Below are 14,293 nucleotides of genomic sequence, written 5' to 3'. Positions count from 1 at the left end.
ACCGCATAGGAATTTGTCACTGCTGTGACACCAGTGACAGCCGGTTCCGCCATAATGTTCTTTCTGAGCAAATCAAAGGACTCCAAAGTGATATTTAGGGAGCACTATTGAAACCCATTTGAAAAGGGAAAGAATGATTTCCACAAATACCAGCCATCAGCACTACAGGACCACTTGAAAACGTTTTTTTCTCCCAGTAACTTCCCCACCTGGTCTGTCCGAATCTGTCCTCCATTACCCGGCGCGTCCTTCACATCACTGCTGGAGTCAAAGCAAGGCACACACACATGCCTTCAATCACTTACACAAACAGTGAGGATATTGAATGATCTGCTGTTTTTAATGACCCAATACTGTAGGCAGAAGAATAGGAGCTGCTGTTGCTGTCTGTGGACGGTGACTGGACACCAGAGGAGCACCAGCAGCTATCCCTATTATCCATTCCTGCTGTGGGTCTCTCCAGTATGATGACAGTGATGTGTTCAACAGAGATTGAAGAAAGATAGGTGCCAACTATTGATGTGTGTGTGTGTGTGTGTGAGAGAGAGACAAAGAGAGCAAACTTGGGTTACATAATTTGCGTTGGGCTCTGTAAATGACATATTTTGACTCAAATAATTGCTTGTTTGTGTGTGTACCTTTTTCATGTGTATTGGGTTATCCCAATTGGCATCCATCATCACTAAGTAACTTCAAACTGTTCCCTTAAATATGAACTCCCTAACTTGCTGGACCAAGTTAAATCAACAAAATAAGTATTTTGATGTCTAATAGGTTTCTCCTTTGTACACAATACAAACATGTACACTATATATTACACACACAATATCTCCCACAACACAAACACACACATACACAGTACACAGAGTACAGGCACACAGGACACACAGTTTCCCTTCAGTAACTTTAGCCCTTCATGGACCTCCCCTGCAGAACTACAGCTGAAGGCTTCAGCTTGGTCTCTGACTGCATGAGGAAAAAGCATGGCCCCATACACACACACACACACACACACATACACACATACAAACACACATTTGGGTAAACATCCCTACATACACAAGTATACTGCACTTTTAACACCCGTGTGTGACGGTATAACAGACGTAGCCACGCTCTGTCACAACAAGGTGTCGTTCGCCACTCGCTGGGCTCAACCTCTGACTTGCCAGGTGCGACCACTACCAGCTACGCCAAAGAAAAGCTAGCTCTTCGTTGACGCGGGTGGCCTGCTACATACCTGAGGAGTGAGTTTCACGGTTTTCACACCGTTGTACACACAATCAAACACACACTCACATACACACACGCACACACACTTACACAAATTCACGGATACAAATGCACACACACCCACTGTGCTTGTGTTTTAGAAAATCTCAAACAGTGAGCTCTAACTAGACAGACACTGATTATTAATGAGAGCCCTACCCGTTGATCAATGACTGGCAATTACAATCCTGCTGTTCAGACGGGGGCAAGATTGTGTCAAATCAAATGCACACAGCGTCTGCACATTTGTCTGAAATCTAGCTTACATGAATCGGCCAGCCATCTAGCCAGCCAGCAAGCCAGCCAGCCAGCTGTCCAGCCAGCAAGCCGGTCAGCTAGCCAGCAAGCCAGGTAACCATCCTTTTTGAATGCCTGTTTTAAGTATTTGCTAGAGAACAGACACCAAGGCATCTAAACCAGGCTGTGTACAGTCTGGACCGACACAGCAGACTGGTCCTCTCTGACTAACATCACAACCACTCGCCCCAGGGCCAGTGTGGACTTGCAACTGTAATGGCAGTCTGTCAGTGCGCGAGCTGCAATAGGGAATACTAAATATGTAGTCTGAGTCAACTGAAGGAGTGTGGAATAAAAGAGGGAGGGATGGAGGGAGGGAGGAAGAAGGAAGAAAGAGAAAATGGATAGCGGATGGATGGCTGCAAGACAAAGACACAGGCTGATAGACCAGAGAGAGTGAGAGAGACGAGAGAAGAGAAGATGCAAGGAGAGAAGAGTAGAGATTGACATGAATAAAAGGGGGAGGGCAACAAGGAGGAGGTGGGAAGTTCCAGGGAAGAAAGAACAATGCAGGTAGATGTTGAGGAGGAGGGTGCTCAGGGGGAAGGAGGGAGGGAGGTGAGGAGTTGAGGTCCGTCCAGAGAGGTGGGCACTGTTATCCATGCTGGTCAGCAGGAAATCAGGGCTCCACAAACAGAGGGAAGAGATCTGGCTCGTTCCAGAGGTCCCTCTTATTGTCCCCTGATTAGAACCGCATGGAAGCTTCTCTGGGATTCTGCTGCACTTCAGATAATGGGAACTAAATCCCATCTATGGGACAACACACATCTGTTTATTGTTGTGTGTGTGTGTGTGAGTGTGTGTGTGTGTGCTGTGTGTGTGTGTGTGTGTGTGCGTGTGTGTGTGGGTGTGTGTGTGTGTGCGTGTGTGTGTGCTGTCTTCTGTGCGAATGGGAGTGCTACACTCAGTCACATAATGGGACTTATTTTCCAAACCCCGTTGAGAGAAAGGGAGGTATGTTGGGCTGGTTTAAGAGTCTGTGCATGTCTCTGACAAGTCTTTAATGTGTAGTGGTGTGTGGATGTGTGCACTCAGAAAAGGGCTTTCTCTCTGATGAAGCCATCCTTGTTACCCAGGGAGAAATGCTTCAACCCAAACTTAATGTCAGACCAGTGCAGACCTAGCATATTTTGCAGGCGTAATTTAAAAGGAATCAAATCTTGGATTCTGTGCATACTTTATGTTGGATGTCAACATACATGATTTCAACATCGAAGTGCTGGGAGATCCTTGACGCTGGTATTCTCAGACTTCAAATAACCTTTTAATTGAGAATATTGGCAGAAATAAGGACATTATTCAAGGTTACTGCAGTAGACAGGTCTACCCCAAATACATGCATCTTACTATACCCAAGGCAAGTATTGCTGTTAAAAAACCTTTACAACGTGATTACATTTGTATGAAGTGTTTGTAAAAAATTTACAATGTTATGCGCGGGCCTGTGTGAGGGGAAATGTAACATGATTAGCTGATTTTACACATCAATTATTTAGAGGCTAAATTACTTATAAGACACAGAAACCAAAGCAATACCGTTCTAGACTTCAGAATACAGTTTCATTGTGTTTAGGCCTCAGATACCTGTATGAACCGTTTAAAATGAATAGTTTTATATTGTGATTCAGACCGAACATGAGAAATCTGGCTCTCGAAAGGTTGTAACATTTATCAGACATAATTGCTGTATGGACATCTCTCACCGTGAAAAGTATATGTCTGACATTATATCGACATCACATGACATATCTCATCAGCCAAGTTTTTATGACGTGGCAAAACCCCTCCAAAAGTCAAGGATTCCCCTTACAATGCTGCCGTGGTTACCACTGAGTGCTATCGTGATCCTCTGTTAGCTAGCCGAGAGTTAGCATGGTAGTTCTCAACATCAAGAGGGGTGAAGAAGCTCATCTTTCTGTAGAGTCTGTTTTCTATTGCATGAAAGTCTTCCCTGGCGCCCCTCCACCCCAACCCAAAGCCTCCGAGATCCCCTTTTACACGACCATTAACGAAACGGCCTGCCTTTCCTTTGTTTACATGAGGATGGAAAGACAACAACCGCTTATCCCTCCATTCTTCTGATATCACACTGAGGGGGGAGGAATCATGCACGATGTGGATTCATCTATTTTCACAAGTGCTGGAGCAGATGTTCAGGTCATGGTGTTCTGGGAATGGGGGTGCTTCTTTGATCTGTCGGTTTGGGTTTTGTCATGGTCTGTGTTCTAACCCTCCCACCGTCCCACCCACCCCCCATCAAATACACTCACATACACACACACACTCACATACACACACACACTCACATACATACACACACACACACACACACACACACACACTCACATACACACACACTCCTGGGGCTCCGATGACGGCACCGCTCGAAAGTGGTAATGGTCCAAATATCTCCGGTTACACACCAGTACTCTAGTGGGAATGTCCCGTGTATCAACATAACGAGATCTGCTCCTGTAGGAAACAAAGATGGCCAATCACATTTTGGAAAATGAAACGTATAAAAACGTGACGTTTCTGTTTTTTTTTTGTGGTGCAGCCTCCCTTACAACTAACTTTGTATTTCTTTATATGCAAACCTTGGCTGATGAAGAGTGACACGAATGCAAAATGACTCTTTTTTTTCCTTCTCAACGTCCCACTAATATGAAAGCTTTCTGCCGAGGCTTTGAAGCCCGTCGTCTCTCTGCTCTGAGTGCAAAAAAGCAGCTTTTTCTTCTGATGGGAGTGAGGGAGAGAACTGACAACAGCACTCAGCAGTCCTGAAGGAGAGGAGGACCCAATGTCTTCCATTAAATCCCCTCTTTGGGTTAGAGTGGGACGTATTAGACTGCATTGAATCCATGTTTCTTGACTGTTCTGTGGGCTGTGCTTGTGTGTTAGGCTTTCAGCCTATTTGTTGCTCATTATTTAATCTAATTGCTGTTCACACTAAATCCTTGATGCAAACAAAGGACGTCGAACTATAAGTGGTTTCACATATCTTGGATTTCTTGAATAGGATGTAACTTAACCCCTCTCCAGTTTTCAGCTCACCGCTCCAATCGATGTACGGTCGATGCTATCGCCCTACCAGTGCCCGCCGGCCTCTCCCACCTGGATTAGAGGGCTTACACACGTGAGGATGCTGCCCACGATGCCTTCGCAAAGCCCGGAGAATCTCGGCCCTCAGCCAGCAGGGAGACCGTTCTCCATGCTGAGAACCTGATCTTTAAGGCAGACCGTTCTCCCTGCTGAGAAGTCTCCTTAAGGCGGACCGTTCACCCTGCTGAGAACAGTGTCCTTAAGGCAGACCGTTCTCCATGCTGAGAACAGGATCTTTAAGGCGGACTGTTCACCCTGCTGAGAGTAGTCTCCGTAAGACAGACTGTTCTCCCTGCTGCCGCCTGGTCGAGCCCATCAGGCTCCCCCCGCCCCCCCCCCAGAGAGGTGACTAAGGCAGACACTTGAGGTGATCATGTGGTTCATCATGTGGATGCTCCGGCGACGTCTACCATACTGCTGCAGCGAGAACAGTATTCAATATTAGAAATGTTAAGATGGAGATGTGCAGTAAGTTGTGTTTTTTGCCTCCTACATAACTGTGGCTTGCCTTGTCCCAAGTACGTAATTGAATAGAACGACTTTGTTATTCTGTCTGTTAAATAGCACACTTTGACTTTGATGAAACCCTTTGTAGATACAGTATGTGCTGATTGTTGATGTCACTTATTGGTCCTCTCATTCCACTTTTAGCTTTTTGCCAAACCACACACACACACACATACACACACACACACCTCCTTAACGTTCCCCTAGCCCTGTAAACTGGAGAAAAACACAATATTGATGTTCCCACAGCTGTCACTTATTGACCTCAACTGAAGTGAGTCAATAAATCCAGACACCACAGTCCTTTATGGCAGACTGCAGCCCAGTCGTTTCTCATTGACAGCCTCAGAGCTGAGCACTGTCTAAACGTTAACGACCACTTTGTGCTCATGAACTGCTGTAGTCCAGTGTGTGTTCACCCAGATCCCCTTTAATCCTGCTCGGATCCTTTGACCGACTGGAAGAAGAGGTTGTTGAGGAAGGGGGGGGGGGGGGAGGGGGAAGGGGGGAGGGGGGGAGGGGGGGGGGGAGGGGGGGGGGGAGGGGGGGGGGGAGGGGGGGGGGGAGGAGGGGGAGGAGGGAGGGGGAGGGGGGGGGGGGAGGAGGGAGGGGGGGGGGGGGGGGGGAGGAGGGAGGGTACCCACCATTCAGATAACACTGGAGCCACAGAGGATCTTTTCAGCTTAACATTTCAAAGGGAGATGCTTTGAAGGAGTAGAGTTAACAACTCTAGGATGTGTGCGTGTGGCTGTGTGTGTGCGTGTGGCTGTGTGTGTGTGTGTGGCTGTGTGTGTGTGTGGCTGTGTGTGTGTGGCTGTGTGTGAGATTGTGTGGCTGTGTGTGTGTGTGTGTGTCTGTGTGTGTGTGACTGTGTGCGGTGGTCCAAAACCTGATCTGAGGATCCCAGGCTTTACATAATAACACATACCCAACCAGCTTTACACATTCTCTTAGTACATGCAGGGGAATCTAATGTATCGGTAGTGTAGGAAATTATAATATCCTTGGTAAATTATTCCACTTCAGTGGTACTGTTTGTCAGGAAAGCTGATAGCTATGTGCTGGCCATGATTGAAAAGCTAATTATTCAAGATGGTGACTCATTTATTTTCTTTGAACACAAAGTTATAGTTCAGAACACTATTTTAAAATCATTAAAAAAGTAAATGTGTTGAAATAAATCTTGGGTCAAACTGCAAAGAAGTTTGTCGTAACAAAACTCTATGCCAAAAAAACACCATTTATTTCAGTGTCTTTTTTTCATTGAGGCAATAACTCAAAAAGGCAGAGATTGTAAAATCTGAAATATATTTTGTAACTCAAATAAACACAGAAGGTTGGAAGTGTTTTTGACAGACATTCAGATTAGAAAAGTGGTGATTGTGTGTGTGTGTGTGTGTTAAACTGGACCGGTCAGCTAGGTGTGTGTGCTCTGGTATGTCTGGCCAGATATAGTTGGCTGGAATACTGAGAGGCCAGAGCAGCAGTCAATCCTCCAGTTCACTGACAGCAATGAGAGAGGAGTCCATGACCTGCTGCAGGGATCTGGAGGGGAGAGGGGGGTGGGGGTGGTGTGGGAGGTGATATTAGAACCAGATGTCTACGGCTTGTAGCCAACCAGCCTCCTGTGTCCAGGCCAGCCTGGCCAGCATCACTCGCTTTCCAACCGGGGACGACAGTGACAGAGGGTTCTCAGGAGAGAAAGGGGCTGACGATTTGGACATTGGCTGAATCACGTATTGTCTGTGTCGGCCTGTCTGGGTCTGGCTCATCCGAAGGATGGTAGACTGACGTCTGCCAGAAATGGAGAAATCAGTGATGCTGCTGAAATTATACATATTAAACATTGTCCTGTGTCATTTTGAGAAGTCTTCCAACCAGACAATGTCCTGTGCTCAGTTGATCAAGACAAAAATCATTCATGTTCATCTTTATCTTTAACCACAGAAGTCCCATTTCAGTCACTTTGGATGTTGGCTTACTGCTGCCAAGTCGACTCCATGTCTACTGATGCTAGACCACTCAGTGGTCCCTGTGCTCCTTGCACTTTTCTATTGATTTCACATTCATGAAAAACGTTGTCTTTGAGTGCTTGCACAGTATCCAAAGACACTTCCTTAACTCTCCATTCACAGACACACAAACACACACCCCCTGTACGTCTCTCTTTCTCTCACTTTCTCCCTCATATCCATTTTCCTGTCTTCTTCTCTCTCTGACATGCTGTGTGCCAGCCCCGTGGCCACTTGTACGGGCGTCTGCCCAGAGGGATGCCCTGAGGCCACCCTGGTCTCCTCGGCTGAGACCACGTGCCAACCGCCCTCCCCTCAGAAGCCCACCTCTCTCCACTCCTCCAGTCGCTCCTGTTTGTGAATTCTCGACCGTTTCAAAGGCTGCAAACTGCGCCCTACAAAGCAACCTATGCATTCTACGAGCTAGTCATTAATGCAGTTGAAACTCAGTGAAGCATAGAAAGATAATTACCAGAGCGCAAGTGAAAAATTGTTCAAGAGAATTCTGTCGAGACAATACCCAATGCCCCCCCATGTACCCCCCCCCCCTCCCCCCAAACTACACGATCTGAAAACTAAATTTTTCATTCATAGTCTGCTCAAAACATATTTTCTTCTTAAACAGATCCGACATCAAACTAAACTTCTCATGAGGAGAGAAAACCAATAGAAAAGTCTGTTTGAAAGCACAAAGAGCCTTTGAAGTCCCAGGAACTTTAAACTTGACAGGGAAGACAAATCTTATACTGCAGGCAAAGGTGAGGTGTGTGTACGTGTGTGTGTGTGCCTGTGAGTGTGTGTGCTGGCAAAGGTGTGTAAAAGTGTGAGTGTACAGTGTGTGCGTGCGCATGCATGAGTGTGCGTGTGTGTAACCTAAAACAACCATGCACCATTTTTCTCAATGACTTCTACATGACTTCCTGGGGTCAAGCAGGTCAGCGCTTGACTGCTATCTGTTTTATAACAGGCCATCTGTCTTCATTTAGATGTGGACTGAGAAACGGGAAAACCAGCAGCGTGTGTGTGTGTGTGTGTGTGTGTGTGGGGGGGGGGGGGTCTCTCCATAAGAAACAGTGTATAGTGCAGCCACGGTAAATTGTTTATTTACTATGACTGTGCTTGTACAAGGTGGAAAAGGCTTTTCATTGACAGGACATCAACTTCAATTGACTTCACTCAGTAAATAGATAAGACAAGATTAGCCACAGTTGATAGCAATACAGCCAAAGTGAGATTCAATCCCATGCCAGTTAGGACGGCTGCAAGCTTGGAATTGCATACGGATCTGGATATCTAATCTCTGGATAGCGTTTTACGGTCCCAAGTGAAGCTCTGAGAGCAGAAAATTGCTGTGCATGTATGGAATTCACTTGAGCGTTCTGTTATTCAGTGTTCCGGCACACGTCCAACGCCATTCCATCTCAAACATGAGGAGGAGGTATTGAAGCTAGGCCCACCGTCCACAGGAGTGGGGAGCGTTTCGATCCTTTCTCAGCATCGCTTGTATCGTTTTGTTGAGTTGAGAAGAGATGTCAGTCGTGTGGCTTTAACAACCGACGCCTAGTGTGGGTCCTTGGCTAAACAAAAGATGTGTTCCAACTAGGTCAACTGATTTGTAGGAACTCTGTGTCGTGATGCAAACAGTTGTGGATGGAGTCTCGTTAGGTTCTTTGTATTATCTATTGATTCATTACAGTAGGTGTGCTTCTTTCTCCGAGTGCAGTTTCTGGCTGAACCACCGTTTGTTAACCCAACAATTTTCGGCACCAGCCTACCCAGTTAACATCTGTCGTCTCTAGTGTGCTGACTCCGAGACGCTACCAGTAACAAGTGGAGAGCTCGCATGAAAACACCAGCATGTCCTTTCCTGTGGGTGTCGCTAACAAAAATGAACCAACCATTAGATTGTTTTGCCTCCAAATGCCCCGGAAATGTCTGTCTTTAAATCTTGTTGAGCCTTCAGCGCGAGGGGACAGGCTTGTGAACGAGAACACTTTGGATTTCTACCTGTTTTGCTCATTTCCCCTAAACTGCTTCCTGGAAAGAAGCACCCGGGCGCTATGGTGTCGTCTCGACGCCCTACTGGAGGCAGATCCAGATGTGGGGGGGCTGGGGGTAATGAAATCACTTAAAACAGCATTCCTCCAGAGCCGCCCCTTTCCTCAGGCACTGTCTGGGACGACCTGACCTCCATGCCCCCACAGGTGAGGCCACCGCTGGGGGTGGTGTGGAGGGATGTCTGGAGGGGCTGCGCACGGCACATTACAAAGTGTTCACACCGGGAGTGTTCATTTGAATCGTTAAACTCTCACGAGACACCCATATACCGATAAACACTCCTGGTGTTGGATTCACACTTCAATTGCTCTGTGCCAGTGTTTCTGGTTGTCTGGGTGCTTTGGGTCAGGATCGGCGGGGGGTGAGTGGTGAGTGGTTGCTGGGGGTATTCTGTCCATATGGTCAACTGATTTGACTTCATTTAGTACAATTTGTGTGTGTGTGTGGAGGTGGCAATCCTTCACCAGTACATAAATAATGCATGTCCTTTTGAGGACCGAGCAACCCTTCCAGGAGAATCTCAAACAGGACCCTTGCTTTTTCTGTAAACAAATAACGAGTACTGTCCAGACTGTCGTTCCCCAAGGCCAGCCTCCAGTGGTCATGCTGCATCTTAACTGGTGTCGAGTGCACACCAAACGCCTCCCGAAAACTTTGTCAAACTGTAAACTTTTCAAGGGGTCGAAAACGGTCGATGGACCATCTCGCCTCAGCGCTCCCCTCCTTGTGCCTGTCCGGAGGCCAAGATGTTTATGTATCGACACAATCCTCCTCTCCTCACTGTTTCAGACCAGGGGACTGGGGGCTTGACTGAGTCACTTTGAACAACATCATAAACAAGTTTCCTACCACCCAAAACAGCAATTAGCAAAGCAGAAAGGCAATTAAAGGAACCCTGATTAAATATGAATATAGTCCTGCCTCTATGGTTGGGTGGTTACTGAATGTATGTAATTAAAACAACACTTCCTTCATCAAGCAATAAATCCACTAATAACACGCCATGTTTTTGGCATTCAAGTGGTGTTTTAGCAAACTGCCGACATCAGAAAGACCGACCTATAAAACCAGAGGTTTTATTTGGTTCAATGTTTTTTGATGTTTCAGTTGGAGGAAAACATGTATTTTGATGCATGAATGCATGTGCATCCACACACACACACATACATATATGCATGAACACACAAACGCAAATCTACACCCATGCAGAAATCCATATTGACACTCAGGTATGAATATGAATCAATACCCGACAAAACAGATGAGAAGTATAAGGTCAAGTATTCCCCACAATGCCTGACCTCACTCTTAATCAGAGACGGATAATCACAGTCTGAACGTTTGCTTTCATCTACAACCATCATTCCATGATGCGATGGTTGAATGTAGTGTTTTCTAGATTGCGAGAGCTGTTGTCTCAGAGGACCCTGACCAGATAACATCAGTACATCTCGAGCTGATCCACAGAGCTTTCATTGTCCCTGGTGGAAATAGCATACTTCCTCAAAGAACAATATTGTGTGGGTGGTTTGTCGATTCTCCGACTGGCTTGCTTGAGCTGTACAGGGAGGCGTAGGAGGAGAGGGAGGTGGTGGGGATGAGGAGGAGAGGGGGGGGGTGGTGGGGATGAGGAGGAGAGGGGGGTGGGTGGTGGGGATGAGGAGAGGGGGGGGGTGGGGATGAGGAGGAGAGGGGGGTGGGTGGTGGGGATGAGGAGAGGGGGGGGGTGGGGATGAGGAGAGGGGGGTGGTGGGGATGAGGAGAGGGGGGTGGTGGGGATGAGGAGGAGAGGGAGGTGGGTGGTGGGGATGAGGAGAGGGGGGTGGTGGGGATGAGGAGGAGAGGGGGGGGGTGGTGGGGATGAGGAGAGGGGGGTGGTGGGGATGAGGAGAGGGGGGTGGTGGGGATGAGGAGGAGAGGGGGGGGGGTGGTGGGGATGAGGAGAGGGGGGGTGGGGATGAGGAGAGGGGGGTGGTGGGGATGAGGAAAGGGGGGTGGTGGGGATGAGGAGGAGAGGGGGGGGGTGGTGGGGATGAGGACGAGAGGGGGGTGGGTGGTGGGGATGAGGAGAGGGGGGGGGGTGGGGATGAGGAGGAGAGGGGGGTGGGTGGTGGGGATGAGGAGAGGGGGGGGTGGGGATGAGGAGAGGGGGGTGGTGGGGATGAGGAGAGGGGGGGTGGTGGGGGATGTCGATGGGATCGACATTCAAACAAGCCCTGCGGGATGCCCAGTCGAAGATGACTGCTGCTCGCTAACAAGCTAGTAAACCAAACACACAAAGTACTTGTCAATTAGTGACTCACATCACATTCAATTTTCCTGTGAAAACTGAAACGTTGACTTAGAATGTCATGTCTTTCTCCCCACTGTGCCTTTTAAATCCATACTTCTCCAATTAGATTGTCCATGGGGATCAATGAAATTGCAGCATTTATAGTAGATACAATAGGGGATATTTGCATGCCATACATTTGCTGACTGTGGAGGTTGGATGTAAACGTGTTCCTCTCAGGGATCTTAATTAGCCTCCAGTATAATGGCCCCATAACCTCCCTACAGCTCTTCACGCTGTGCACAAACTACAGGATGGTTAGCTGGATAACCAATTCAGGTAGACCATCCCTCCTCAGTGTTGACATATATCGACACCCAAACCAGTTTCCCTGTGTGTGTGTGTGTGTGTGTGTGGGGGGGGGGGGTTTGTCCCTCCTCTCTCTTCCCCCCCCCCCCCCTTCTTCCATCTCCTCTCTTCCTCTTTCTCCTCGTTCTCATCACGTCGTTGCACATTTTGCTATCCATTTTGAGAGGTCCATTTAATTTCGTAAAAAATTAAATAGTATTTCTCTCTATTATCTTCTCTCGCACCATTTCTTCAAATTCCACAAACTCACCTTTAGATTCTGTTTGCATTTTTTTCTTTCTCTGTCTGACGATATCGAGGAGATTGTTGCGTCGACTTGGATTCCACACATTCCGAACTGGTCTGCCATCTCCCCTAATACCACCTGAACTACATGGACAGAGGCTTTTTTCTCGACTCTTGACCCATCTTTGAATCCAAGCTTTGAGCCTTCATGTCTGCAGCGATAAGGGAGCTACACTGCATGATTTAAGCCTTTGATTTAATTTTGACGAATAAAGGTCACTGTAATGTGTTTACCCAACATCTAACAGAAAATGTGTTTTATAAATGCAGCAGTTATTCATTGGACCGGGTTGGAAGCCATGTGAAATAATCTACCCCACAACAGTGCTGGCTGCTGGGAGCCTGTAATGTTTTAGTCATGGTACAGTGAATATGTTACAAGAGAAGTAAAGGCCAGTTTAATCAATGGCAGACCGGTCTGTAAACACGTCACATCTTCCCTGTGCACAGGACCGAGGAACATTCTGTTCCGATCTTCCCTGTTGTCTTTCAAGCAGCATAGCTGAAAGCTTTTGGACTTTTTTTTATGTTTTTGATGATTGTGAACCATGTTTTGGTGGGGAAGGCATTGGAAAGTAAACAGACCATTACCTTCCATACTGAGTTTGATATTTAAAGAGGTATTTTAAGTCAGGGTCACATGGAGTGTATTTTTCTGTTCCATCAAATATTTTTTTAGGGACTTAATCTCATAATTCCTAATATAAAAAAATAAAAAATAACCCACAACCAAATAATAGACACACGTTCTTGTGAACATGCTACATTATCATAGCCTACATGTCTTTCCTTTTGTCTTGTACATAGAAACACTTCAAACATGACATGTGCTTTTGATTTGCCTTTCCCTGCTGGTGGCAATTTGTTCCTCTCCTTGTTGTAATTCACTTTTGATCACAGCCAGCCTGTAACATAGACGTAGAGTTCCCATAAACTAGCACACGAGGCCTGCACCCAGAGTGATGTGTGATCTGTACATTAAACAGTCACTATACACAACGTGACACATTCACAGCCAAGCCTGTGAGTCTGACACTGTTTGTTATAGACTGTCATGTACTGCGATGGCTTGGTCAGTCCAAGCCTTGAGTTACGCTCATGATGCCTGTGTTAGGACAAATACAACTTTGAGTTTTCAGCGCTAGTATAGTATGGAATTCACGCAAATGACACGTGGGAACTTTATTCAGAGTCCATCGCAAAGAATGCTTCTTCTCGAAAGATGAATTGTATCACACGCTAAACGAATCGAGGATTTTAAATAAGAAGATGTGGACATGCCAGTATGAAGTCTGCATTTAAGAGGTAGTGGGGGGAATAATGTAAGCAAAACTGACTCGCTGATTGGATGAGAGTAGCTTAGGTAACGTGAGGATGTTTACCATTGGTCCAGGTGGTTTGCAACCGGGGGTGGGGGAGCGGGTTACCTCAGAGGTTATAACGGAGAGATGTTCTCGTTCTGTTGTCCCTCCGTGAGCGGAAGCAGAGATGGTAGTTTGGAAGGTTCTGTTGTAGTGACCCCGTGCAGGATTGATTGTACCTGTCTGAGATGTAATGTCGGATATCTTTTCCTAAAGCATCCAAACAACAGCCGCTATAGCGACCCCACTTTAACCTCTGGAGAGAAACCACATTTCCAGCGTGCTCATGAGCTAAATAGGACTTTGCGCCTCAGGCTACTTCGCTGGTGTTGCATGAGGAAACGCCTTCGCAACTTTCAGCTCCACACAGCACATGCAGCGTCAGACAGTAGAAATGTTATCTTGTTGCTCTTCATGGACATTATCCGTAGGTCAGTCTGTCAGGGGAATTTTTCACTTCACCGAAGCCAAATGGAAAATAGATCTCACCTGTTCTCAAGGGTCATTGCAGAACGTTCATATTATTGAGTACTGGACCATCTGTTTGATATTCTTTTTGAACAAAATCACACTTTGAAATGGGAGTGTTTATTTCAGATTCATATTTACAGTATCTTCCTCAGATTTGAAAATAGTATATACCTTTTTTTGATTAACAAAAGATAAACACAGAATTCAACATTCAGTCATTAAGCATTAAGTGGATGTAGAGCCAACCCAAGGGATTGTGGGATTTGAACTCTGTTAATTGGTCAGAT

The sequence above is a fragment of the Hypomesus transpacificus genome, chromosome 25 (assembly GCF_021917145.1).
Source record: "Hypomesus transpacificus isolate Combined female chromosome 25, fHypTra1, whole genome shotgun sequence".
Taxonomy (NCBI): Eukaryota; Metazoa; Chordata; class Actinopteri; order Osmeriformes; family Osmeridae; genus Hypomesus; species Hypomesus transpacificus.
The sequence above is the reverse complement of the archived record's forward strand: the minus strand, read 5'-3'. Positions refer to the sequence as shown.